The sequence below is a fragment of the Delphinus delphis genome, chromosome 16 (assembly GCF_949987515.2).
Source record: "Delphinus delphis chromosome 16, mDelDel1.2, whole genome shotgun sequence".
Taxonomy (NCBI): Eukaryota; Metazoa; Chordata; class Mammalia; order Artiodactyla; family Delphinidae; genus Delphinus; species Delphinus delphis.
The window spans coordinates 54,040,506-54,064,673 of record NC_082698.1 but is presented as its reverse complement, the minus strand read 5'-3'; the positions used below and the strand labels follow the sequence as shown (position 1 = coordinate 54,064,673).

Here is a 24,168-nt window from a genome sequence, read left to right as displayed (position 1 = left end):
CCCTCTGGGGGGGCCTCTGTCCTCATCTGTATACTGAGAACATTGCCCTCTGTCTCATCTCTGAAAGGTAGACTCCACTCCAGGAGTTGAACTACTGGAGTCTTGGGCTAGAGGGGGTGTGTGTACGATGTGAGGAGACAGGAGACTGAAGGAGGTCTGGCCCTGCCTTTGGGTGCTACCTGCTGCCAGCATCTGAGGATGCAGCGGGAGACAGTAAGGTGCACGGGGGGGCCAGGAGAATTGAATGAATAGAGTCTTATGCTCCACACCCTAGGACCTGTAGGAGGAGGGGAAGGTGGTGCCCTTGGGCCTGGGGTAGCCTGAAACTCTTCCCAGTGGCCCTTGATTTTGGAAATGGGTAGGATTGGGGTCTGGGGTAAGAAGGGGAATGAATGTCAGGTGGCACACCTAGGGAGGCGGTCCCTCCTGGCGAAGCAGCAGAGGTGAGCACGGGAGGTGGGGCCATAGCCGAAACAGATCTTATCCCAGGAGCCTGGATCTTATCCCCAGGGCAGGGGGCAGCCAGGGAGGCCCCTGGGACTCCAAGGGCTTCTGGGAGCAGGGATGCTGTTGGGTTGAGGCAGGAATCCATCCAGGGAAGTGGGGGAGCCCTTCGAGGTTGGAGCTCTGCTGCAGGAATGTCCCTGTCTCTGCTGACGCAGTGGAAAGCTCGTTTCGTTGCAGGGTTCCTGTTCTGCGGTCGCCCGTGGTGGGGGGCGAGGGCAGCCAGCTCTTCTGAGGAGCTCCGGGAACTTGGTAGAACTTGTCCAGGCCTCCCCTCTGTTCTCTCCTGGGAAAAAGAGAACCTTGTCTGTAGACTCTGCCCCTAGTGCCTCGGGGGCCCTGGGGGGGGGGAGGGGAAGGAATGTGTTACAGCCACGCCCCCGGAGGGTTTAAATCCATGCGGGTGGTTCCTTGGGACTGGGACTGGAGGCCACAGGTGTCGCACACCCTCCCGTGCCTCCGGCAGGGCCTGAGGCGCCCGTGATTTATAGGCACCCTCCCTCCCGCCACCCCCCAAGAGTGTGACCCGACTGGCAGCTTTGTAGTCGTGCACAGGAGACTTAACAGCCCTTGGTTCAGACCATACATGTGGGAGGGAGGGCTGTGGAAAATGGGGGGCCACATTTCAGAGGGGAGGGGAAAAAAGCCCAGGGAGGAGCCCATCTTTCTGTCACCTCCTCTCCACCCTGCCGCTACCAGGCCCAGCTCGAACGTCACCAGCCAGGAGGCCTTCCCTGGTCCCCTGACCCCAGCACACACACAGACACAGGACCCCATCTCTTGGCGGTCCTTTCCACTCCTTCGAGCTTCCGGGACCCGCAACCTTACATCAGTCTGTTTTATGTGGTCGTTTGCCCACCGGGTGTCATCCCCACTAGGTTGTACATTGCTGGGCAGGCCGCCCCTGACTAGTATCGATGCAGGGTACTCAATATACATCTCTTAAATGACCAGCCCGGGCTTAGGTGGGTTGCAGCAAAGGCAGTCACCCAGGAAGAAACAGAGAGGTCCGAGCTCTTGGGCCAGCTCTGGCTTCCCAAGTTGACATGTGACGTGAGGGAGTCCTCATCCTTCTTGGGGACCCCACCTGTAGGAGGAACCACTGGGCTTACCATGCTGTCTGATCGAAAGGCCACTAGCCACAGGTGGCTATTTAAGTGTATATTAGATAAAATTAAATGAAATTCTATGTCAGGCCCTCAATCACACTAGCCACGTTTTAGGTTCTCAGTAGCCCCGTGGGGCTGGTGGCTACCATATTGGACAGTGCAGTGGTTGAATGTTCCCGTCATCGCGGAAGGTTCTGTTGGACAGTGCTGGAGGCTGTCTGAGGAGCCTCATAGCTCTGTCATCACAGATCTATAGGGAAGCAGGGTCCCGGGGCCTCTGCCTGCCTCTCTGTTAGCAGGTCCCACCCCTCTCCGTGCACGGGGCCCTGGACTTTCCCCGCTGTCCTTTCTGTGAAGCACAGGGCCCCGCAGAACTTCCCTGTTTCACCCACTCCCACCCACACCCTGGGCTCTTCAGTGAGGCCGCCCAGAGTCCTTCCCAAGACAGCGTCGGGGAGTAATTATGAAACCCACATCTGTCGTTTACTGGGTGACCTTGGGCAAGTCACTTAACTTCTCCAAGTCTCTGTCTCTTGATGAATAAAACACAGCTGCCTGTGTCTGCCTCTGCCCAGCAGGGTTGCGGCAGTGGGTAAATGAGATGGGGCTTTGAGCACTTAGTGTCTGGCACATAGTAATTGCTCAGTAAGTGGCAGCTCTCATTACTACCAGGTTGACTTCATACCCTCGCAGCGTATGATCAGCTCCCAGACCAGCTGGGCTTTCGGTTTCTGTTGAATTCCCCAGCCCAAGAGCCTGGGTCTCGGCCACACCACCGGCTTCAGTTCTCTTGTCTGTAAGGTGGCCCTTGCACTGTGTGTTGTGACCAGAGACCTGGCCGCGCAGGGCGGAGGGCGGGCTGTCCAGGGGCTCGTGCTGCCTCCTGCGTGGCTGCCGTTAACAGGAGAGCCTGAGAAGGCCAGGGGAGAGCGAAGGGTGCAGTGCGCCTGCCACTTGTTCTGTCCTGATGAGAAGCTGCAGGGCTTCCCCGCTGGCAGCCGTCTGGTGCCCTAGCCCTGGAGGAAGGGTGAGTGGGCCAGCACAGGCGCCCACTTTCACTTCCTTCTTGGGGAAGGACCTATATATACATCTACACCTTGGACTCCTGAAGCCCTCTGGGCAACTTGCCCAAGAACTTCTCCCTTCTGAGGTCCACGGATAGTTCGTTTGGGTCCATGAGCCCCCCCAACATGTGTGGAATGCATTTTCTGGGCAGAGGGCCTGTGAGCCGCGTCGTGTTGAGGTGCCTCCCAGGGCCCAGTAGCCTTGAAGGAGTTGGGCTGGCAGGATAAGGCCCGTGGGTCCAGGCCTGGCTTCCAGCTGTCCGGAGGACTCCTGGAAAGGCACTCAGTGAAAGGAAATTCTCCGAGTTGGGGGACAGCCACAGGAGCCAGTGCGCTGTTTCATCTCACACCCCAGGGCTTGACAACCACTGGGTGCTGGGTGCTGGGCTTCGGGAAGCAGGACAGCACTCGGGCCCAGCCTTGGAGAGTGAGGCGGCAACAGTCTCGGGGAGCAGACTGCGTGCAGTGCAAGTGCAGGGGCAGCTGGGGCCGGGGGGCCGGGCCATGTGGCTTCCTAGGGATTTGTCTCCACAGGGGGATGTAGCTGAGGTGAGCGCTGGGCATTCCCAGAGAAGTGGGGGGGGGGCATTCCAGATGGGGAGGGCATGGCCCTCCTGTGGCTCCCCCCTATTAGAGGCTGGAGACCCTCACACCTCAGAGGCCCCCCTCCCCAGCCTTGCTCATCAGCATCTCTCCCCCTCCTCTCCTGTCCCCTCCACACAATGGTCCTCTAACCCTCTCTAAGCCTCAGTTTCCTCAGCTGTAAGATGGGGGACTAGCACTCATCTCATTGGGTCCTAGGAAGATTAAAGAGCATATTCCAGCCACAGCTTGGAACACGGTGCTGGGACCGGGTCAGCCCTGAGTAAGCATGAGCTGTCCTTGCTGCTCCGTCATGGGTCTCCTCGTGTTTGTGCCAGGTCTGTTCCTCTGGGGACACATCCTCCTGCTTCCCTGCCTCATCATCTTCCATCACAGCCCAAGAGTATCCAAATGCTCCCCCGTCTCACCTGCTCCTGTGCCTGCACAGGGCTGCCTCTCCTCCCGCACCAGTGACCTGGTAAACATGTGGAATGCCCACCCCCCTCCCCCCAGCCTGAGAAACCCTGGAGTCAACAGCCCCCCACCCCACCCCCCAGTCTCCCCTGGGACCCTGAGAGCTCTTGGCCTCGGGCTCAGGACTCCCTCACTGCTGAGAGTAGCTTGTGGCTTCAACCCTCAGGTGTGTCTCCTTTTCATTTGCCAACGTCAGGTCCCCAAAGCTCCTGTGCAGTCCTGGGGAAGCCCCCGCAGGGAGGACAGACACCACCATCCTGGGGGGCTCAGGGCAGTGGCACCCAAAGCAGAGAAAGCCCCCACCCCCACTTTATTGGACCCAGGGCAGCCTTGCCACTGGGTCTCTAGTGACTTCTGCCCCAGGAAGACAGCCCAGCCCACGGAAGGGGGCCCCCAGAGGTCAGCATCAGGACAGGGAAAGGGGCAAGCGCCAAGCAATCGCTTCCTTTTTTGAGCACAGGCCCTGGCTTCTCCTGTCCAGGCCGCTTTGACCCTTGAAACAGGAATGATTCCTCCTCTCTCTCCATGTCTGTGCCCCGTGGCACCAGTGAGCAACAGACGGGCCTGGTGGGGAAGAGGGATCATCACCGCCCGGCCTCCCTCCTGGCCCCATACCGGCCCGTGCACCCTGTGAGCCAAACCCCTGCAACCCACCTGCCTGGAAATAAGCCTCCCAGCATCGGGCCTGTCAGGGGCCAATAATCCTCTCGGAGCTCCGCGCGGTGCTGTGCCCTCTCTGAGAAGCGCGTGTGATGACCTGGATGAGATCTTTGTCCTCAGGTTACAGCCTCCGCAGTGGTGATTTCTTCCCAAGTTGCGGCATCCTGATGAGTGTGCGGTGCTCCCTGTGGTGAGGGCTCTGGCCCGGACAGACCCTAGCCTGTGGATGGGCCTGGCCACCCCGAGGCTGGGTTCGCTGGCTGCCTCCCTGGTCTTAAACACCTGTTACCTGAAGCCTTGCCGGCACCCCACCCGGGTGATCTGGAGCTTGTGATTCCACTCTGCCACTTGAGTTGCCTCCTCTGAAAACTGCGGGTCCCCTTCTTTCACAGGCCCGTTGCAGCAGCAGGAGTCCTGGAGCAGGGGTCCTGCCGAGGCCCTGCACGCACGCCCTCCACGTGTGTCCGCTCACTCATACACGCGCCTGTGCCCTCCCTGGGTTCACTGTGCCGTAGTTTTAGCCCTCGGTTTGCACGGGAATGTTTTATTTCTTCAAGCTCATGGCTATAGCTCTTTCGCGTTTGTATGTTCTGCATCCAAATGGGCAAAATTACACACTAATATGGTTTTGGTTTTTGTTTTTTTTTTTTTTTTTGGCGGTACGCGGGCCTCTCACTGTTGTGGCCTCTCCCGTTGCGGAGCACAGGCTCCGGACGCGCAGGGTCAGCGGCCATGGCTCACGGGCCCAGCCGCTCCGCGGCATGTGGGATACTCCCGGACCGGGGCACGAACCCGCGTCCCCTGCATCGGCAGGTGGACTCTCAACCACTGCGCCACCAGGGAAGCGCACACTAATATATTTTGAATGAATGAATGAACAAATGAAGAGCTGGCTCCGGGTGGAGCATTGTGGGGCATGTGAAGAGAGACAGGGTCCCTGCCCTCTGGGAGCTTAAAGTCCCCGAATGAAGATGGCAGCGCTGGAAGACACCCGGCTGTGCAGGGCCATACGTGGAGTGCTAGTGCGCCTGTTGCAGGGCGGCGGGCCGGCGGGGTATGTTGCAGAAAAGCGTAAGATGGAACACTGGAAAATGTTACGTGGGTTTTGCCTCTGCGTACATACATCGTGTATTCTTGCGGTTGGACACGCGTGTGTTCGTGTGGACACGCACGGGACGAGACAAGTTGACCGATTATTGGATGAGTGTATGTGACGGTGTTCTCGTGGGTTTGTGTAGCTTCATGAACACGGGGGTTGTTGGGAGTGTCTGTGATGTGGGAGGGGCACCTTGGGAGCCAGATGGCTTATGTGTGTAAGAATGAACACGTCTTGATCCCTCTGGGGCGTTCAGGCGCCCGCACCATCCCTCCCTACCATGCTGGGCAGCCCCTCCACTTAGCAGTTGTGTGACCTCGGGCAAGTTACTGAAGCTCTGAGATGCCTCAGCCTCTGCAGAAACAGGGATGGTAATAGCAGTGACCTTGAGATGGCTGTGAGGACCCACCAAGTCCGTGTGCCTGGCACAAGGGATGTGTTTCATAAATGTTGGTGTTATGCTGGGGTAGGAGGGATGGTCCTCCTACTGGCCTGGGGGCCCAGGACAAAGGCAGTCACTGCGCCTGGCCCTGTCCTGCCCCTTCTCCCGTGCAGGCACGCCCTTAGCCCACTCAAACCAGAGGGCAGACATGGAGCTCTGAGAGGGGGAGCATCTCCAAGGCTCTAGGATGTTCTTCCTCCTCAGACGTGGCCAAGGGCATCTGGCCCAGCAGCCTTTCTCACCGCACCACTCCAGGGACTGGGGGAGGGGTCTGGGAAGGCTCGCTGGAGCTGACCCCAGAAGGCCCTTCCCATCCTTGGGAAGATGACTCTGGACCCTCCCAGACCCTCAGGAAAGGGCATTTCGTGGCTTCCTGGTGAAATCAGCCCAGGCTCTCCACAGCTTCCTTTCTGCCTGTCTCAGGGATGGCAGAAGAATTCTGTGAATATTCTCAGAGGTTCCTGCAGAGAGAGACTTTCAGATGGTCAGTGTATCAAAGCACTGTAGAGTCGGGACACTGCCGGGAAGTCACTCGCCTCTCAGGGCCCCCACTTTCCCCATTTGAAAAATGGGTTGGTTGATTCCTGTCTCCCTTGGCGTGGGGACTAAAGTCCAGGCTGGGTCTCTGAACCCTCACAGTCCCATCTCCCGGGCACAGCTCCTGGGCAGGGAGCGCCTCCCTCGGTTGGCCTGGCGCCTTCCCCCTGAGCTTCAGCTTCCTGTCAGCAGCTCTGCGAACGCACCTGGAGCGCTCTGCCTCTTTGGGGGATTATGTGGGGAGGGAGAACACCCCGGCCCGGTGGCCTTACCTTACACTCCCCACCGAGGGTCCTGACTTCAGGGTACTAAGTAAACAGGTCAGATGTTGGCTCTGAGGTCACGGGTGGGAGCAGGGAGTAAAACTTCTCTGATGTTTCTAGAGCGCTTCGGGGTCCAGGAAAGTGCTTCCACCTGTGTGGTACCATCTCTTCCCGGGGGGTGGGGGATACAGTCGCTGCCAACGTTGGGCAGCCAGGGGGGCTGAGGGCGGGCGGGTCGTCAGGGTGGCCTTGAGGCTCCAGCCCTGGCCTTCCACCCTCAGAGTGTGTCTTTGGTGCCCGCCAGAGACCCTCCTCTCCATTTCCCTGGCAGTGCCTGAGGCGGTGTGGGGTCCAGACCATAGGATCCGGGGCTTGGTTAGGGGCTCCTGAGATGATACTGTGACCCTAAAAGGCGATCCACCTGCTGATCACCCAGCATGCCCTGTGTGGACGTGCAGGCCTGCACACATGCACACACAAGCTCCTGGCCCTCTGAGGTCCCTCTCCATTTAGACAACTTCATTGTAGCTTAAATTCTCATTTTAGCCAACTTTGTTTTTAATGTTGAACAACTATCACTTGTTTGTATATACTTCAGAAGCAAAGTCCCCAGGGGAGAAGCAGTCTGTTTTCCTAAGCTGAATCCTGGAAGCCCAATTAGGAGTGATCGTTCCACTTCTAAGGTTTTCCAGAGGCTGCCTGGCATGCCCTGCTGAGCCCCTAATTAGGCAGCCAGGGCGCCCCAGTTCAGGGCCCAGCCCGGCTGGGGGTAGCCTGTTTGAGGGCCGGGCCGGGGCAAGTTCAGGGCCTGAACCCAGGGATGGGGAATGGTCCTCTCCTCCATTCAAGGAGGGCCAGGCTTACTGCCCTCCATTCCAGGGCCCTGGCTGTCTTTGAGGACAGCATGCAGGGAGCAACAGCAGAGTCGAGGCACCCTGGGTTTGAGGGAAGCCATCTCATCGGGTCTGGGTGGCCTTCATGCCCACACGGATGCTGGTGGGAAGGCTGCCGAGTGCTGTTCTTGCACTAGTCACTGGGAGACCACCTGTGACAGGGCCCAGCCTGCCTGTCACCCGTTCACTGGTGATTCACCTAGCTGATTAGAGAGCCCGGTCTGTGGGCCACCACGGTCCTGCATCACAGTCTATGTGACACTCAGTACCATGGGGCCCAGGAGAAGAGGGTCCAGCCGGGTGGGCCCAGGAAAGGCTCCCCTGGAGAGGGGAGGCTGAACCGTGAAATACAGAGGGCGGTTCAGACAGGTAGAGAAAAGGGGCATCGAGCCTGGAGGCTTTAGAAACCAAACACTTAGTATTTTAGGCCGTAGTCGTGATTTTCAGTATGTTGCCTGATCTCTTTTGCTGGGGAGGAAGAGCGTGTAGGAGAAAATAAACATATGCCTGCAGCCTAGGGGTTAGCTGGAGCTGCACACAAGCTGGTGCCTGCTCGCTCCCTGTGAGGCCTTGGCCTCCAGCCTGGGCTGGCTCGGCCCTGGGGTGCCATGGAGTGCCCGTGGCTGCCCTGGGAGGCGCTGTCCCTCGCCCAGCTCAGGCCTGTACCCTGCAGCCTCCGGGAGGTTCCGGTTTCTGCCCGCCAGGTGGGCGGCTCCCCCCTCCCGCCCCCACCCCCATTCTCCACAGCACACTGCTCGCAACACTGCCCTGCTTCTGCCACCTGAGCCCCCCAGGTGCCATCTGCCACCCTGTTTTCAGGCGGCAGGTAGGCGGCCTTGGGGCAGGGCGAGGAGCACGCAGGCGGATCCCAGATGGGGCAGGTAGTGCCTGGCCTGCTACCTGGCACCTGGGTTGTCCCCACCTGCCTAGGAATAGGTGAGAGCAGGTCTGGTAAAGTATGGGTGTGTCTAAGGGGTCCTCCTGTCTCTCTTGGCATCTTTGCATGTATGAGCTGTAGGGTCTGTCTGGCCCCTCTGTGTGTATCTGAACATCTGACCGTCTCTGTCTTGAGCCTGGCCATTCCCTAGGCATATCCCTGCCCGCCTCCCTGTGTCTCTGCTCCTTTGTGTCTCTCCGCCTGCACCTTGCATCTCTCTCTCACTGTCTCTGCGTCCCTGCCTGTCTCTCTCAGATCCGAGCTGGTGAGGGTGCCTTTGCCATCAGAGCCACCTCCCCCCACGTTGGGTTGCTCTGCTTAATTTCATTTTCCCGGGGCTCCAACTCACAGAAATAAATCCTCCCTCCCCACCCCTGCACTTTTTTGATTTAACAAGCCTGCTGCAAAACAATAGTGATTTCCGCATCGATCATAAACAGAAGTGATTACCATACAATTACAGCCTGAACCATCAGCCTCCATGCAATCACTGAGCCGCATTGTAAATAGGAAGACAATTGCCTGCAGAATTACCCCCAAATTGGTTTAAGTGGCAACAAAAGAGTGTTGGCATTTTGGCATTTGGGGGAGGGGGAGGGGGAGTGCTGGTGGTCCTGGCAGCAGAGGGTCCCCACTGCTGTCTTCCTTGCCTTGGTGGAGGTGACCTGCGAGGGCGAGCTTTCCCCCACCTCATTCTTTTTGCTTCAGTTATTGCTCCTTGCCCATCTTGGCACCGTTTGTTATAAACTCATTTATACTAATGTGTGAGTGTCTAAGCATGCCTTTGACTGGGAGAGTGGAGACGGGCGAGTCTGGGGGGACGGGATATTCCGGGGAGGCCTCCTCAGCTCCCCTGATTTCCCCTCTCCCCAGCGCCACCTCATCTCTGCCTCTTCCAGGTCACTTCATCCCGCTAGGCTCTTCTGGCCTGGCTCCCACCCTGCGGCCTTCCCTCCCCATCTCCCAGCCTAGTGGTGGTCTCCTGCCAGGAGGCTCCTGCTTTCTGTCCAGGGCAGCCTACTCCCTCCTACAGCTGCAGCGTGTCCCCTGCATCCTCCGCAGCCTCCCAGGCCAGCTGGAGCCCCTGTGCCTGGCCTCATGAGCCAGGGCAGCCCATTCCTGGGAGTCTGCCAGCCACCCCTGCAGCAAGTTCCAGGAGGGGCTCGCAAAGCATGCCTCCGCTGACCTGGGCCCGCCCCTTTCCAGCCGCTGGTTTCATGAGAAGTCCTCTGCCAGCAGGCCGTCTCTTGAATGTCTGGAGCCTGGACTCCTGAGCGCCAGCCGTTTCTGCAGGGGGCTTGTCTTTGCTTGGGAGGTGATTTCTCTCCAGGGTCAGGCTGCTCTGAAGCTACCGGGAAAGCCTGCCCACTGGCACACTTAGATTCTATCAGATTTGTGCAAATCCAGGTTAGAAGTGCTTCTGCATGTTCATCTGATCCTCGCAGAAGGATTAGCGCGTGCTGGTGGTTTTATTCTCGTTTTTGACGGAGGCGTGATGCAGCTGGCGCCGGGTCACACGGCCCACCGGTGAGGGGTGAGGTCTCGGCCCCTACTGGAGTGCTTGTTTCTAGGCGCCATCTCTCCAGCGTTCTCAGACCTACAGGATGCAGGCTGGTTGTGGTGGGGTGGGTGTCACCTGGTCTCTGACCTGCTCTGAGAGCTCGGACAATACCAGTGATTTGAACAGGTCCCAGTGAGTGACACTTGCGGGTGCCGAGTTCTGCTCACACGTTCATTAGTGCCTCTCATCCCCACTACAGCCCTGTAAGGGATGGTCAGGCCCCCACTGAGAGCACTTGACTCACTCAGAGCTCAGGGTCCTGGTACGGAAGCTAGTTTGAGGCATGTCTGCTAGCCTTCCAGCCTGTGCTACCCGTCATCCTGTAACGCAGAAGGCAGCCGGGGTTCCCTGGGCTCTCTCACTGGTCCAGGTATCACCGAGGCTCCCTGTCTGGTTGCTCCCTGCCAAAGTCTCGGGACGGGGCCCCATCTAGAGTTGGTATATTTAGAACCCAAAGTTCTGTCGGCTGCCCCAGCTCTGTCCTGCGCTGGGAGGGACGTCAGTGCTGCCCTGGGCTTGGCCTGAAGGGCTGGGGTGAGTTGGGCAGGGGCTGGGGCGACTCTGAGTTGCCCCTGTGTGCCTGGCACCCACCTCTTCCGCACTGACATTGAGAGGAAACCAGTCCAGAGAAGAAGCTGGTCAACGTGGCATCCACACACCGTGGTGGTCCCCGCCTGCCCAGCCGACCTGCCCTCACGTGCCCCATCCCTGAGCCTTTGCTCCTGCTGCATGTCTCCTGGGTAGCCAGGTGTCCGGTGGAAGGAAGGGGAGTTCAAAGGCGCAAAGACTTGCACTCAAGTTCTGTGTCTGCCACGTCATGCTTTGTGCCATCCTTACCTCGGAGTTCTGCTTCTTTTTCTTTATAACGGGACTGTGCCCGCCCTGCTGGACGACTGAACAGTAGAGGTGAGCATGTTATCAGATAACAGCTGCTGTCATCCTTGGCCTTAGAATCCAGCCCTCCCTCCGAGAAGGAGGGGGCCTACCCTTCAGTGAGCATTCGTCATGTGCAGAGCTTTGCACTGGGCATTTTAAGGCTGCCTGGTTTGATCCTTCACCACAACCCTGAAAAGACAGCCACCACTGTATCTGCGGTGTCCTACACGGGAGCCAGAGCCCCGTGTGGGCAGTCACACTTAGATTTAATGAAGTAACGTTAAATACAACGTAAAGCTCAGCTCCTTAGTACGGCAGCCACGTTTCAAGGGCTCGATAGCCACGCGTGGCCCGTGGCCCCTGTTTTGGGCAGCGCAAAGATAGAACATCTCCATCACTGCAGGAGTTCTGTTGGACAGGCTGCCCTGTGTTATCATCCCCTCTCACGGGTGCGAAGTTGAGGACTAGATCAGTGACACGTCACACTCAGGGTCCCAGCTGGAGGAGTGGGAGCTGGCGTGCAAGCCTGGGCCCCTCAGCTGTAGGACACACTGAGCTCTCCTTTGTTGCCAGATCTCATACCTCCCCACACACCCTCCGTGGGACCCTCAAGGGCAAGGACTGTGTTTGCTCTGCATCCCAGTGCCCAGCCTAAGACCTACCCCAGGGCAAGCATTTGGGGCGGTGTTTGCCGAGAGGGCGGTGGAATGAATGACCCAACAGACACTGCCTGCTGAAACTTGGGGGCACACTTCATTCCCCTCCTCCAGGAGGATGCGCAGAGTCAACTGCTGAGGAGTGATGGATGGCCCCTCTCCCGAGATAAATGTGGCAGTCAAGGTAATCGGATTGTGTGTGACAGTCTCATTTGTAGGCGAGGGTGGGAAGCGCCCAGCCATGCCTCGCCCCAGCCGCCCATATTAGTTTAATCAAATGCCTAGTATCTAAATGACTGGGCCTCAGTGATAGATGATGTGAGCTTTGCTAAATGCTGTTGCCCTGTCAAACCCAGCTTCTCAAGGCCCTGCCTGGCTCCTGGGAGCTCTCATTTGTTTTTTCTTACCTGGTTATCTCTGAGCGGGGCAAGGAAGGGGGGCTCTTGGTCTGTCTTAAATCTCTTGTTTTTCATGGAGGAGGAGGAAGAGGCTGGAGCTGGGGGAGGAGTGAGATGGAGTCACCTTCCGCCTCTTCTGAGAAGCCTTCCTGGGTGGCTGCAGACAGTCTGGGGGAGCCTGACTCCCCAGAGCCCCTGAGCTTGGGCCTCACCATGCACCGTGTGCCTTCTGTTTCGTACAGACGCTCCGCTCCCCTGTGCTAGCTAGCCTTCTCACTCTCTTCAAGGGGTATACCAGAAGTTTTTCCCTTTTATGTTGGAAAATTCTCAACTTTCCCCTTATGGTTAGTGGTTGTTGTGTCCTCTTTGAGAATATTCCCCAGTCCCAAGGTCATGGAGGTATTCACCTATATCATCTTCCAGACAATGTATTATTTTGCTTTTTTTTTTTGGTCTGTGGTGTGAGGTAGGGATCAAGTTTCCGGTCTGCTCATTGTGAGCTCTGAGCTCCTGCTGTGTGCCCCAGACCAGGCTGGGTCCTCCGGAGAAACAGGAGGTAGAAAAGGCACAGTTCTGTGTTCTAGGAATGACGATCAGTTTGCGCTTAAACTTGTGCTCTTAAAAAGGAGGCTGAGCCCAGCATGTATAACACGCCGCGCTTTGTGTCAGGGTGGGGTCTGCCCATACCAGCCATGCCCAGGGCTTCTGGTAACGTTGAGTGTCACCTGTGTGTCAGATACTGTTCTAGGCACCGGGGATGTGGCGGTGATGCAGTCCATGGAAACCCCTGCACTGGAAAGAGCTTTTGCTCTTTGCCCAGGACCACACAGTGGGGCATCAGATGAGAAATGACATGAAAAGTGGAAGGTAGTAAGTGCCGCAGAGGAGGGTCACGGAGGGAGCCAGGTGGCGGGGATGGTACTGCCATCTGCAAACTGGAAAGGTCAGGGAAGCCCTCACTGAGTAAGCCAGTGAGGGCCGAACCACGTGGATATCCAGGGCAAGAAACTTCCAGACAGATGTTGCAACGACTCTGATACATGTAAATGGTGGAATAACTCTGGAAGGAAAACCAAAGCCACTAGCCTGATTCCCCTGGCGGGAGGAACTAAGATACGAAACTGGGGAGGGGAGACTGCATTTTTCAGGACATACCTTTTTTCTACTTTTGTATATTTTTAATCACATACACACCTTACTTCTTCAAAAATTACCATTGAAAAGTAAAGCAGGGAGGGTGGGGAAATGTTACAGTGAGGCGGAACCATCAGATGTACTAGCAAAACTGTGGCTTTGGAGGCCGGCAAATGTGGGTCCTGATCCCTCTTCTGGCCTCTGTCTGAAATGTTAGCTTTCTAAGGAGGCTATTTGTGCATTACTTAGGTAAATAAAAAGTCATTTTATTAATTAAAAAGCAGTAGATCCCACTCTGTTGATGGTTTTGGCTGGTGGTCGTTGGGCGGGTTCCTTAACCTCTCTGAGCACCCGTTTCCTCCTGGAAAATGGGGGTAGTGATCCTGACATCACAGGATTGTCAGGAAAATGAACAGAGAAAAAGAGTGTGTTGAGTTTCTGCCCGGCCTGGAGTTGACCTTCCCGAGGGCATGTCCTTGGATGACCTGGCCCTCTGCAGGGCAGAGGCAGAGAATCTATCCCTGTCCTCAAGTTCTCCAACGGCTTGGGACCCCAGGAAGGCCCAGGCTTTGCATTCCAGCTGCCTCAGAGGCAGATGGATTTGCTCTGGACCCCCAGGCTGATGGCCATCCAAGACCCTGTGGCCTGCTGGCCCTTCACAGCCCCCTCAGGTTCCAGCCTGCCCAACTGGTGTCTGCTCGGCTGGGACCAGCTGGTCTTCACCAGCTGGTCATCTGGCTCTGACACCCTCCCTGCCCCAGTGTCTCCTCCTCTCTGGGCGCTGTGTTAATTTTTTCATGGCTTCCCTCAGAGGCAGAAGGCAGAGAGCTGTTTCCTGCAGGGAGAGAGCAGGCGCTGGGGGCGGGAGGAGGGAGGGAGGGAGAGCTGAGTGGTGATTAAACACTGCAGAGGCCTAAACAAATGACGGCTCCCTCCCCCAGCTGCTCTGGGAGAGAAACATGGAGCCAGAGCCGGCCTGAACTGCAGATGGCCCAGGCTGCTGTCTGCCCCCGCCTGCCTACTTGGAGCTGCCCTGGGGCTGCTTCCTAAGAGCCGCAGTGGTGCTGAGCCCTGCAGGAGCCAGCTCAGTCCTTAGGGCCACTGTGAGGCAGGCCCCGAGGCAGAGAGGGTTCAGGGCCACACCGCTAATGCACTAGGGAGTGGTAGAGCGGAGACGGTTAGGCAGGGGCAGTAGTAGTTACTTCTTAGAGTGCCAGCCTGAATGAGACGGCGCATGCGAAGTGCCCAGAACGGCACCCGGCCTGAATCAAGTTCTTGGTCCGCAGGAGCCACTGTCAAGGTCGCCCCTATTACACCTTTAGAACAGCTGGGTGAGATAGGTTGCCATGCGGGTGAAGAAACTGAGGTGCACACACCTACCAGGGTGTTGCCCGGGACCACACAGTGGATTAAACCCAGGCTCGCCCACTTCTGACTCCCTGCCCAGAGTTCCTTCTCGTGGACCAACGGCGGGAAGAGAGTCAAACCTCCAGAGCCTTGAACACAAAGAACGGGGAAGTCAGCAGCGGGGTGAGAGGCCATCTGCCAGGCCCACGGCCCTCCTGGCCGGAGAGCTTGCGTGAAGGGGCGAGGGAGGAATGGTGCCCTCCCACTGTTCATGCAGAAAATGGCAACTGAGCTCACCCCTCAGTCTAGAGCAGTGGTTCCCAAAGTGGGGTTCCCCGGCCCAGCAGCAGCAGCATCACCCGGGAACTGGTTAGAAGTGCAAATTCTTCAGCTCCACCCCAGACCCACTGAATCAGAAACTCCACCGGGAGTGAGACCCAGCACTCTGGGTTTGAACAAGCCTTCCAGTTGCTTCTGATGCACAGGCAAGATCGAGAACCCCTGGCCTAGAAACCCAAGTACTTCTGTCCTGCCCCGGGGCCTCGCTGTCCAGGCCACAGTCACCCAGACATCACCCAGGTGTGCTACACTCTGAGTAACAGGTGCAGCCAGGAAGCAGTAGATGTAAATGGAATTCGTATAAATAATTCTTATTTTCATTGCAACAAGGCAGCTGGATATTGAAAGAAACCTCACAGAGAATCATTTCATCACATAAAGGAGCTTCTGCAAAGAGAAAACTCCTCTCTCGATTCCTGCCCCCTCCCCCCTAAGTGTTCTATAAATGCAGTCCCTATGTCAGGTTTTCTTCGAATGGTGTCTACCTATACATAACTAAAACGAGGAGCCAGCCTGCTAAAAGCATTGCAGATAGTCTCCAAAATACATCAGGGACCCCTGCAGTTTAGAAGGAGAGCCCAGTGGGACAGATGGAGGCCAGTTTGGTGCTTTGGGCAGCTGGGTCATCCACTGCCAACCCCTGCTGGGCACCTGGAGGGGTCGTGCCAGCCAGGCACGGGTGGTTTCCAGGGCTCCGTCAAACATCCACACTCAGGGCTTCTCAGAAAAGGAGTAGAATGACCGATTAGGAAGCCAAGACATAGACTCCTGAAATGCGCGGCTCTCAGCTGCCCTTGCTAGATAGGCGGATAAGAGAGAAAACCCTGCAACACAGTTCTGGATAGGGAACCCACCGGAAGGTTGTCATCCCCCACAATGCGGGGTCCGGAAGCAGCATCTGAGTCTGCCACCAAGTGCTGCCCGTGGGGCCAGGTCATGTGCCCCTGAGCTGATTTCCAGAGTGACTGTAGGTGGAGTGGAGCTTTGCCTCCGCCTCTAAGCCACCTGCCCAGTGCTCAGGCCTCACCGCACAAGCCCAGAGTCAGGGGCAGGCATCACTGACTGCATTTCTTGTGCCGGGAACCTGAAATCCTTGGAGGTTACCAGGTCACTCAGCCAGGGGAAGCCGGGAAGGAGTGGGAGGGTTGGGGTCCAAATGGTTAGAGGCAGGAGAGCTGGGGGTCTGGTCAGCAGGTTTCTCCTGAACCTGCTCTTTCTCCAAGAACAGTGAGTGCCCTGAACCCACTTTGCAGTAATCAAGGGTCACCAGCAAAGTGCTGCTTGCCCCAAATCTCTCCTGCCCCCGTCACCACAGCACACATCCCCTTAGCCACTCTTAAGGGCTGGTAAGTTTTCCAGGTGCTTCCTTTATAGAAAGAAAGCTGCCCTGGGATCAGTCCGCACCTCCCTAAGGCTCTGACCCTGGCTTTATGAGTCCAGGCTGGGTGCAAGGAAACTGCCGTTTAAGGGTCCTGGGGTCTGTCACTGGCTCCTGGCTCCCACGGGAAGAGTCAAGGTCCTGAGATTGAACGTGGGGGCCGGAACGGATGGAGGGAGTGCTCAGCAAAGCCTCTCAGCTCTCAGACTCAGCCCTCTGGCCCTCCACAAAGGTGGGTGGTTGTGTGTTTGGTCTCGGGGGTCTGCTTGACCCTGGGAAGGGCCTGGCCTCACACCGACCACTCCTTCTTACACTGGGAGTGGGAGGACACAGCCAAACTGTGAGTACCCAGCTGGGAAGCCTCAGAAAAGTGAAGTACCCAGGGAAGAAATTGATTCCTGTAATCCCTCCTTAACCCTCGGGCTCCCTGAGAGGGGGCAACAGGCAGTAGTGTTTAACCCCCGGGAGAAACTGGCCACGGAGGAGAGAACAGGCTGCCCAGGTGACCTGCTGGAACGCGGGGCGTGAGCTCTGCAGGCAGGCAGACGGTGTGGCTCCCGTCTTGTCTTGCAGACGCACTGGGAGTGTCACGCCAGGGCCGGTGGCTTGGGCAGACCATCCTCGCCAGCCTGGGCCTCTGGGTCTCCTCTGTCCTGCTCAGGTGCTGCCTCGGAGCAAGGTGGAGGTGGGGAGACTATGGGCTCTAGGCACGCACTGCCCCCCAACCCCCATGGATATTCTCGTCCATCCTTGGGTAGCCAAAGAGGTCAGTCCTGTTGGAACCCGTGTCCTTCTGACATACGGGGTGCAGGTGCACGGAGGCCTCCTGGCCTCGAGATGTTGTGGGCGTGGCTCGGGGCCCCTCCCCTCTCCAGCTATTAATGCTATTAATGCTTTGCTATCCATGCTGCATAATTTCCAGCTGAGATGGTCTAGAGCCCCACGCTCACCCCACCACCAGCAAATGTCCCAAGTAAGATGGGAAGATCCCGCCTTGGTCCTGGCCTGCCACTGACTCAGGTGTGTCCTGAGCCAGGTTACTTAGCTTCTCTGTGCTCGCCCCTTATCTTTAAGATGGGGGTTGTGACTTCCCCACCACCAGGTGGCTAATGAGAGTCCAGGGGGCAAGGGGTGTGTGAGCCGGCCCCCCATGGGGGTGCAGTACACAGTGGCAGCTCCCTGCCAGCTGGTCTCTGCAGACAGCAATGCTTTGGCCAGTGCCCCTATCCAGGCCCATCCCTCAGGCTGGCAGTTCTGAGGGGCACCCCCAAGAAGAAAGGAGCATTCTTTTTCTGATGGAAACACCCCCTTGAGCTTGTTTCGGGTGTATTTTCAGTTGAATCCGAGTTAGCCAGGAAGGCCCAGAGGGTGGTGTGACCTGGACAAGGAATTTTCCAGGCTGGGATTTTCCTAAAGTCCACGGACAGGCTCAACCCGTCTGACATCTCTTGGGTCGCTCCGCAGGGTTGAGGGACGGCCAAACTGGTTTGGGGATCAACCCTGCCAGCAGCAGCTCTGAGATCCCCCAGAGTTCACTTCCTAGGGTGAGTTCACAAGCTTGGAGACGTCCAGCTCCTGCCAACCCCACCAGCCCTGGGGGACAGGTGTGGGAACACTGGTGGAGCATGCCAGAGGTCCTCTCCTGCCGGCCCAGACCATAGGACCGCAGATGGCAGGATCTGCCCAGCACAGAGAAGCAGGTAGGGCTGGGCGGGGCAGGCCGTGGGCCTCCCTGTGAATCCTGGGACCAGGCACCACTCATCTGGTGGTCACCCTGCCCGTGAGGCTTGTGTGTGGATGAGGGGGGCAGGCAGAGATGGAGAGGAACAGGATCACTCGGCCAAAGGGCCAGCAGTGGATCCTTCCTTGTTTTGACTTTCTTACCCACGGTGATGGGACGTGACAGAGCAGGCAGCAAAGTGTGGGAACGATCTAGAAAAGCCAGAAGGAGCTGAAACTCAGGACAGCATGCTGCTGCTTCTGCTGGTGCTGGAGCAATGATACGGCTGTTTTGCAGGAGAGCGAAATTTTCTCCCAAGGAAAACATCTTTGGTTTTATGTTCCAGGGGTCAGCTGTCAGGGCCACCAAAGTCCAACCTACAAGCCCCCAGGGAATGACATTTCCCGTAACCAGAGGGAAGTTCTAACCCCTCAGCTGCCCAAGCTGCTGAGGCTGCAGAGTCCTTCCTGCCCATCTGCCCACCTACTGGGCCCTGTCACACCTGCGTCTTGCGCACACCGGCTCTTGGACCTCAGCAGATCCACTTGCTGCTCTGGGCTCAAGGCCTTAGTAAATAGCGTCCTTGGGCAAGGTGAGAGCTCTGGAATCCCTTCTGTCTATAGCCCACCCTGGTGGGGAGGGGGAGGGTCTAGGATGAGCAGCTCATCCCACCCACGGCACCTGCAGGATTGAGAAGGGGTTGAGGCTGGCTCCAGCCTCGAGAGACATGAGCTCGCTGTGAGGCCAGGGCCGAGTCATGGGGCAACAGACTTCAGAAAGCACAAGCGCTCACCCCGCTTTTACACAGGGTCCAGAGAGGGAAGGAAGTTACCTGAGGTCACACAGGAAGTTGGTAGCAGGCCAGGGACGATGCACTGGGGTGGTGCTGATTCACGGGAGTAGGAGGTGGATAGGAGGCGCGCGGCCATCTCCCGGGGATGCGTCTGCTCCCAGGTGACATCCTGACTGGGGATGAAAGGGAAACCATCCCAGACCAGCAGTGGGGCTGCTGTCCTGCGATGTGACTGTGCTTGAATCACCTCCTCTTGGGCCTCCATTTCTGCTTCGTAACACGTGGACAGCCTCACCCTTGGCCAGCTCCTCGCTGGGGCTGGCGAGGCTGCAGTGAGGCAGAGGGCACCAGATGGCTGGGAAAACGAAAAGCCTGTCCGTGTGCCCCCCATGATCCCATTAGGTCCTCCCATCCGTAGTGGGGTGCTGTCACCCAATTTCGCAGATACATACGTAGCCCCAGGCTGCCCGCTGGGTCAGTGGCCACGTAGAACAGATGTCTGATTTCCTGAGGCCGGACCGCCACTGCCCCTGGCCCAAGGGCTCTGAGTCGCTGCCCCTGACCCTGACCCTTTGTGGTCATGCGCATCCTGTGCCATTTCCTTGGAGGAGATGGTCCAAGAGAACCGGCAGGGAGGGGCCCCTTGCTCTGTTTCTGGGGCACCCAGCGCTGGTGGGCACAGAGGAGGATGGGCAGATAACAGTTCCGTGGACAGCTCTGTTCTCAGGGGCCATGGATCACAGCAGGAATCCTGACCTTGCCTCCTGTCCCACCTCCTGCTGGACACACAGGTGCATGGGGACTGAGGAGGGGCCGAAGGTCTTCCCGCCACCCAGGCACTCCAGAGGCAAGAGTCTGCCCAGGCTGGCCGCCTGCACTGTGTGGCCTCAGAGCTGAGTCAGAGTGAGCAGCTCCTGGGGCTCAGTGTCGTGGGGTCTCGGGTCTGCCCAATACAGAGTGTCTGGCAGAAACAAACATTGGGTATGGGCACCACTGGGTGCTCGGAAGCAACACTGCCCACCCAGAGAGCACCCGGTGTGAAGGAGGTGGTATAAGCCTGGGCCCAAGACGTTATAAGCGTTTTGTGTGATCCTCTTGGACACGGGTGAAAGGAATTGTATTTTATTTGAGCAGCAGGATGTAGACGGGGAGACAGAGAAACCTCCTAATAACAGAAGCGACAGTTTTTTCTTATAGTTCTTCCTGTATGCTCGGCATCATACTAGCATTTTACGTGTATTAGCTTGTTTAATCCTCATGATGGCTTAGGAGGTAGGTAATATTTATTATCCCCATTTTACCAAAGGGAAAACCAGAGCACAGAGAGGTTAACTAACTTACCCAAGGTCACACAGCTGCTAAGTGCTGAGCTGGGGCTTGAACCCAGGCAGCCTGTGCTCTTGGCCACTCTGCCTTCTAGAAGCAGAAGGTAGTCAACATTTCACAGCTTCTGAGTTTCCAGCTGAGACTCTGACACAAGACTTGCCATCTCTCACATGTGGTTTAAAGCTCAGGCCCTTCCTTCATCTTAGGGCTCTTCACGCCAGGCCTGTGAAGAGAGGTTCCTCTTACTGTCTCCCCACTTTACAGATGAGATGGAGAGACCAGCCCAGGCCTGTGTCATCTTGGCAACCCCCTTCTCCCTCCCCTTTTGGGCCCTCACCATTCCTCCTTTTCTCTGCTAGATCTGTAGAGTAGAACCCTGGTCTCCAGGCACAGGCAGGAGTCTTCACTGTTTCTGACCAACCCCCCACAACAAGCTTCCTTGGTTAGTGGTCCCAGGCAGGACCCCGTGTTTTAGGAGATGAAAGAGGAAGGTCAGAAGATAGGAGGGTGTGGCCTGGGCCCGGGGGGTGGGGGGGGCGGGAGGAGGAGCAACAGCAGCATCCCCAGGGAGCCCTGGGTGAGGTGCTCTGGGGTCATCGGTGTGATTGACGCATCAATAGGAACACCAGTGCCAACCCGTGAGTAGAGAAGAGCCAGGGCTGCAGCTGGCCTTCCAAGTTATATGAATGGATGTTGTTTCTGTAAACTGCTTGTTACCTTTCATTCCCCAGTTTGGACTGAGTGGCCCACTGATGGGTGTGCACGTCACAAAACAGGTGTCACTTGACTTGGTTGTAGATTTTATTTGATGACAGCCCCAGCCTGGACACATGGGGATAGGATTCCATTCAGGGCTGATGGTCTCGGGGCTGGGTCCCCACCCCTGAGGAGTGGGGAGCTGCTGGCAGGTTTAAAAGCCACAGGGTGCCCAGGGTATTACCCTGATCGACTGGGTCTCAGATGCAGCGTGCCCGGTGTCTGTCCATCTCTCCTGTCTTCTGCACATTGGGTTGTGTAGCTGCAGTTCCGTCTGTTAGGTGTGTGTTGGCTGCATAGCCTGTGCTGGGTGCCAGGGTTGCAGAAGTGAACCCCTCGAATCCCGTCGTGGCCCTCGGGGTTCACGCTCTCTCTGTAGAACCCCCAGCTTGCCCCGGGATAGCGCATCTCTCACTCATTTCAGCATCCTTTGAGCATCTACTGTCTCCCAGGCCCTGTGCAGCCTCTGGGGACACAGATTGGAAAGAGGTGAACAGGATACATTTGTGGAAAAATTCCTCTGGCCGCCTTATAGAGGGCAGGTTGGCAGGAGGCGGGATTGGAGACTGAGATAGATGATAGGACGTGCTTGTCATAATTCAGGAGAGAAAGGACAAAGCTGCAGAAGGTGATAGGAGCAGGCAAGAAGCAGAGGGGACAGACTGCAAAGATAATCGGGCTGCAGTGACCCATGGGTGGGGCGGGGGGCAGTGCCCATCTTCTGGAGGTGGCTTGAGGTGGTCCTGGGGATTTGAGTGGATATGGGAACAGGAACTCAGATGTGCCAGGGAGGAAAGGAGGGGAAAGGGGGAGGAGCCCAGCGTGGAAGACTGGTTCTTCTGCCTTGACTCACCAGGCAAGGCCCGTACCAGGCTTCCCTGCTGGGAAAGGGGACCACCAAGCTTCTGCTGCCACTTCAGAGGGTCTTGTGTGGATAGAGTAAGCTGATGGTATGAAAGCATTTGAAAATGTGTCATTAGTATATTTCATTGACCAGTGAACCCCGTTGGCATGTTCCCAGGGGCTTTTTCTGCCTCCCTCTGACTTCCTTTCCGCCATCTCCCCCAGAAGCGTGGTTTGAGGGCCCGCCGCCTGGCAGGCATACCTCCTGAGCCCCCCTGGGTCCTGCCCCATCCCTGGGTCTCAGAAGCCCTCATCCCTTCCTCCCTCCCTCCCTCTTCACACACACACTGTCTCACCCACACACACTCCCACACTCAGAGCTCCTCTGTTCTCCAGCAGCCTTTTAGCTGCTGAGATGCCCTTGATACTTAATACGCCTTTGTTTCATTTGTTTCATTTTGCGTGTAGCTTCCCCGGGCTGCAGCACATTTGGTAATTCTCCTGCCTGGCCCTTACACCCAGGTCTCTGTACCGTCTTCCCCAGACTGCCTTTCATCCTCCCTGCACCCCCATGCCCCCATCCCTTCCCGATTCCCAGACCTTACCGGGAGTGAGTATCCAGGCCTCTCACTGTCTGAATATCCGTATGCTCACCTCCATAGGAAACAAATGCTGCTTTTTTTTTTTTTTTTTTTGTGGCCACATGGCTGCCTCTGGTTTCTGGCTCCTTCTTAAGCCCAAGTCCTGCCTGGCAAGGGGCAGTTTTTTGCATATGCCCAGGCGAGCTTGTCTGCCCCTTTGATGCTCCGACTCCCAGACTCCAGCCTCTGCCACCCCTCCACCCACAAGTGGCTCATTGTCTGCCGATTACTCTGCTGGTTTGGAGGACGCAGCTCCACCCTCCCTCCCTGGAGCCCAGGCAATTCCCAGAGGCAGCCGTGCAGCCTCTTCCGTCTGCCGCCTCTCTCAAGTAAGGCTAGCAGCCCCATACTGGTTCATCTGAGCAGCCCAGCCTGAGTATCCCTTCTGCCAGGAGCTGCAGGTAGAGGCGCATGCAGGGCCTGCCACTGTTTTCAGGGAGGGCACATCTGGGACAAGCCAGGACTAAGATGCCCCAGGGCTCTACTCCAGACCTTCCTTCATTTCTACATCTGGTTTCCTTTTACTTGTCCCTAAAGGACACTGGGGTGGCCGCCAGCTGTAGGGGCAGAAGCCAGGGAGATCTTGGGGAGCAAATGTCGGGAACTTGGCTCTCCCCTGGTGCCCTCCCTCAGACCTGCGTCCTGTGCCCCTCCTGATTCTCAGACCCCATGCTCATTACCATTTCTCTTCCAGAGAAGTCCGTGCCGCCTTACCATAACACCCTCTGGTGCAGGGGCCCCTAGATATGTCTACTGGATCCCGTTAATAGGAGGTGCCCCCCTTTGTCTCACACACACCACTATTTTAGGTACGACTAGGAAAGAAAAACCTACCACCAGTCACACCATGGTATGACATCGACTGTAAGACACCTGCTGCTGGCAGGTGACTTAGTTGTTTAAGTCCATGGAACCCTGGTGTCCCTTGCAGCTTCCTGGATAAACTGCAAAGACAAGTGCAGGTAGTGGGAGCATGAGAGGTCAAACTGTCGTGTCTTCTCCCTGACTGGAATCCCCTCTCCCTTCCACGGACCCCTCAGGGCTGCTGCTGTGTGGTCAGAAGTGGGCAGAGACACCAAAGCCCATCCTGTCGGTCACTTATCTACCAACCAAGGTCAAAAATACTAATCGTCATTGTATCCGTAGCAAACATACATAGAGCACCTACTCCGTGCCTGACGCTGTTCCTGTGCTTTGTGGTGGTAACGCAGCACATCCTTACAGCTGCTCTGTGACGTGGGGAGTAGAATTACCACCCCCCCAGTTTAGACGTGGGGAGTAGAATTACCACCCCCCCAGTTTAGAACTGAGGCACAGGAGTTTAGGTGACTTGCTCAAGGCGTCACATGGGTGGTAGAGGCTGAGCTGGGATGGGTTGTGGAGTCCGTGCCTCACCAGCCCTTCGGGTGCTCTGTGAATGCAGAGGTGGGTGTACGATGGAGGGGTTACTTTTCTGGGGCTGCTGTGAGTTACAAGGTCCTTTGGGCCTCCGCCCACCCTCCCTCCCTTTTGGCTTCTGCTTGGATGCCCATGCGGTTGACTGGCAGCACCAATTTACAGCTCACGTCCACTCTCTGAGGCAGGCAAGCCCCTGTTAAGCCCATTTCACAGATGGGGAGACTGAGCTCCAAGTAGTGAAGCAGCCTGTGTGAAATCTCCCAGCTAAAGAGTGTCAGGGCACAACTCAAGCTCAGTCCGTGGAACTCCAGAGCCAGGGCGCTTAGTCCCCATGTCCCACAGCCTGCTCACCACTGTCCCACAGGCCCCTCTCCTCCCCTCTCCTGGGGTGGTGTAGACACTGGTGCCGCCTCATCAGAGAGGCGTGCTTGGCTCAGCCGT

General features: G+C 57.2%; 1 protein-coding gene and 1 long non-coding RNA gene across 2 annotated transcripts in view; one reads left to right on the top strand and one right to left on the bottom strand.

Annotated features, from left to right (window-relative positions):
* Positions 1 to 24,168, top strand: part of ZMIZ1 (zinc finger MIZ-type containing 1) — a 165,767-nt gene that overhangs the window by 102,591 nt on the left and 39,008 nt on the right. The window lies entirely within an intron of this gene.
* LOC132439424 (uncharacterized) lies at positions 20,883 to 22,611 on the bottom strand. The gene is made up of 3 exons (XR_009522349.1): positions 22,294 to 22,611; positions 21,699 to 21,789; positions 20,883 to 21,311 (listed from the first exon to the last, which is right to left on the bottom strand). It is a non-coding gene; the product is annotated as an uncharacterized lncRNA (long non-coding RNA).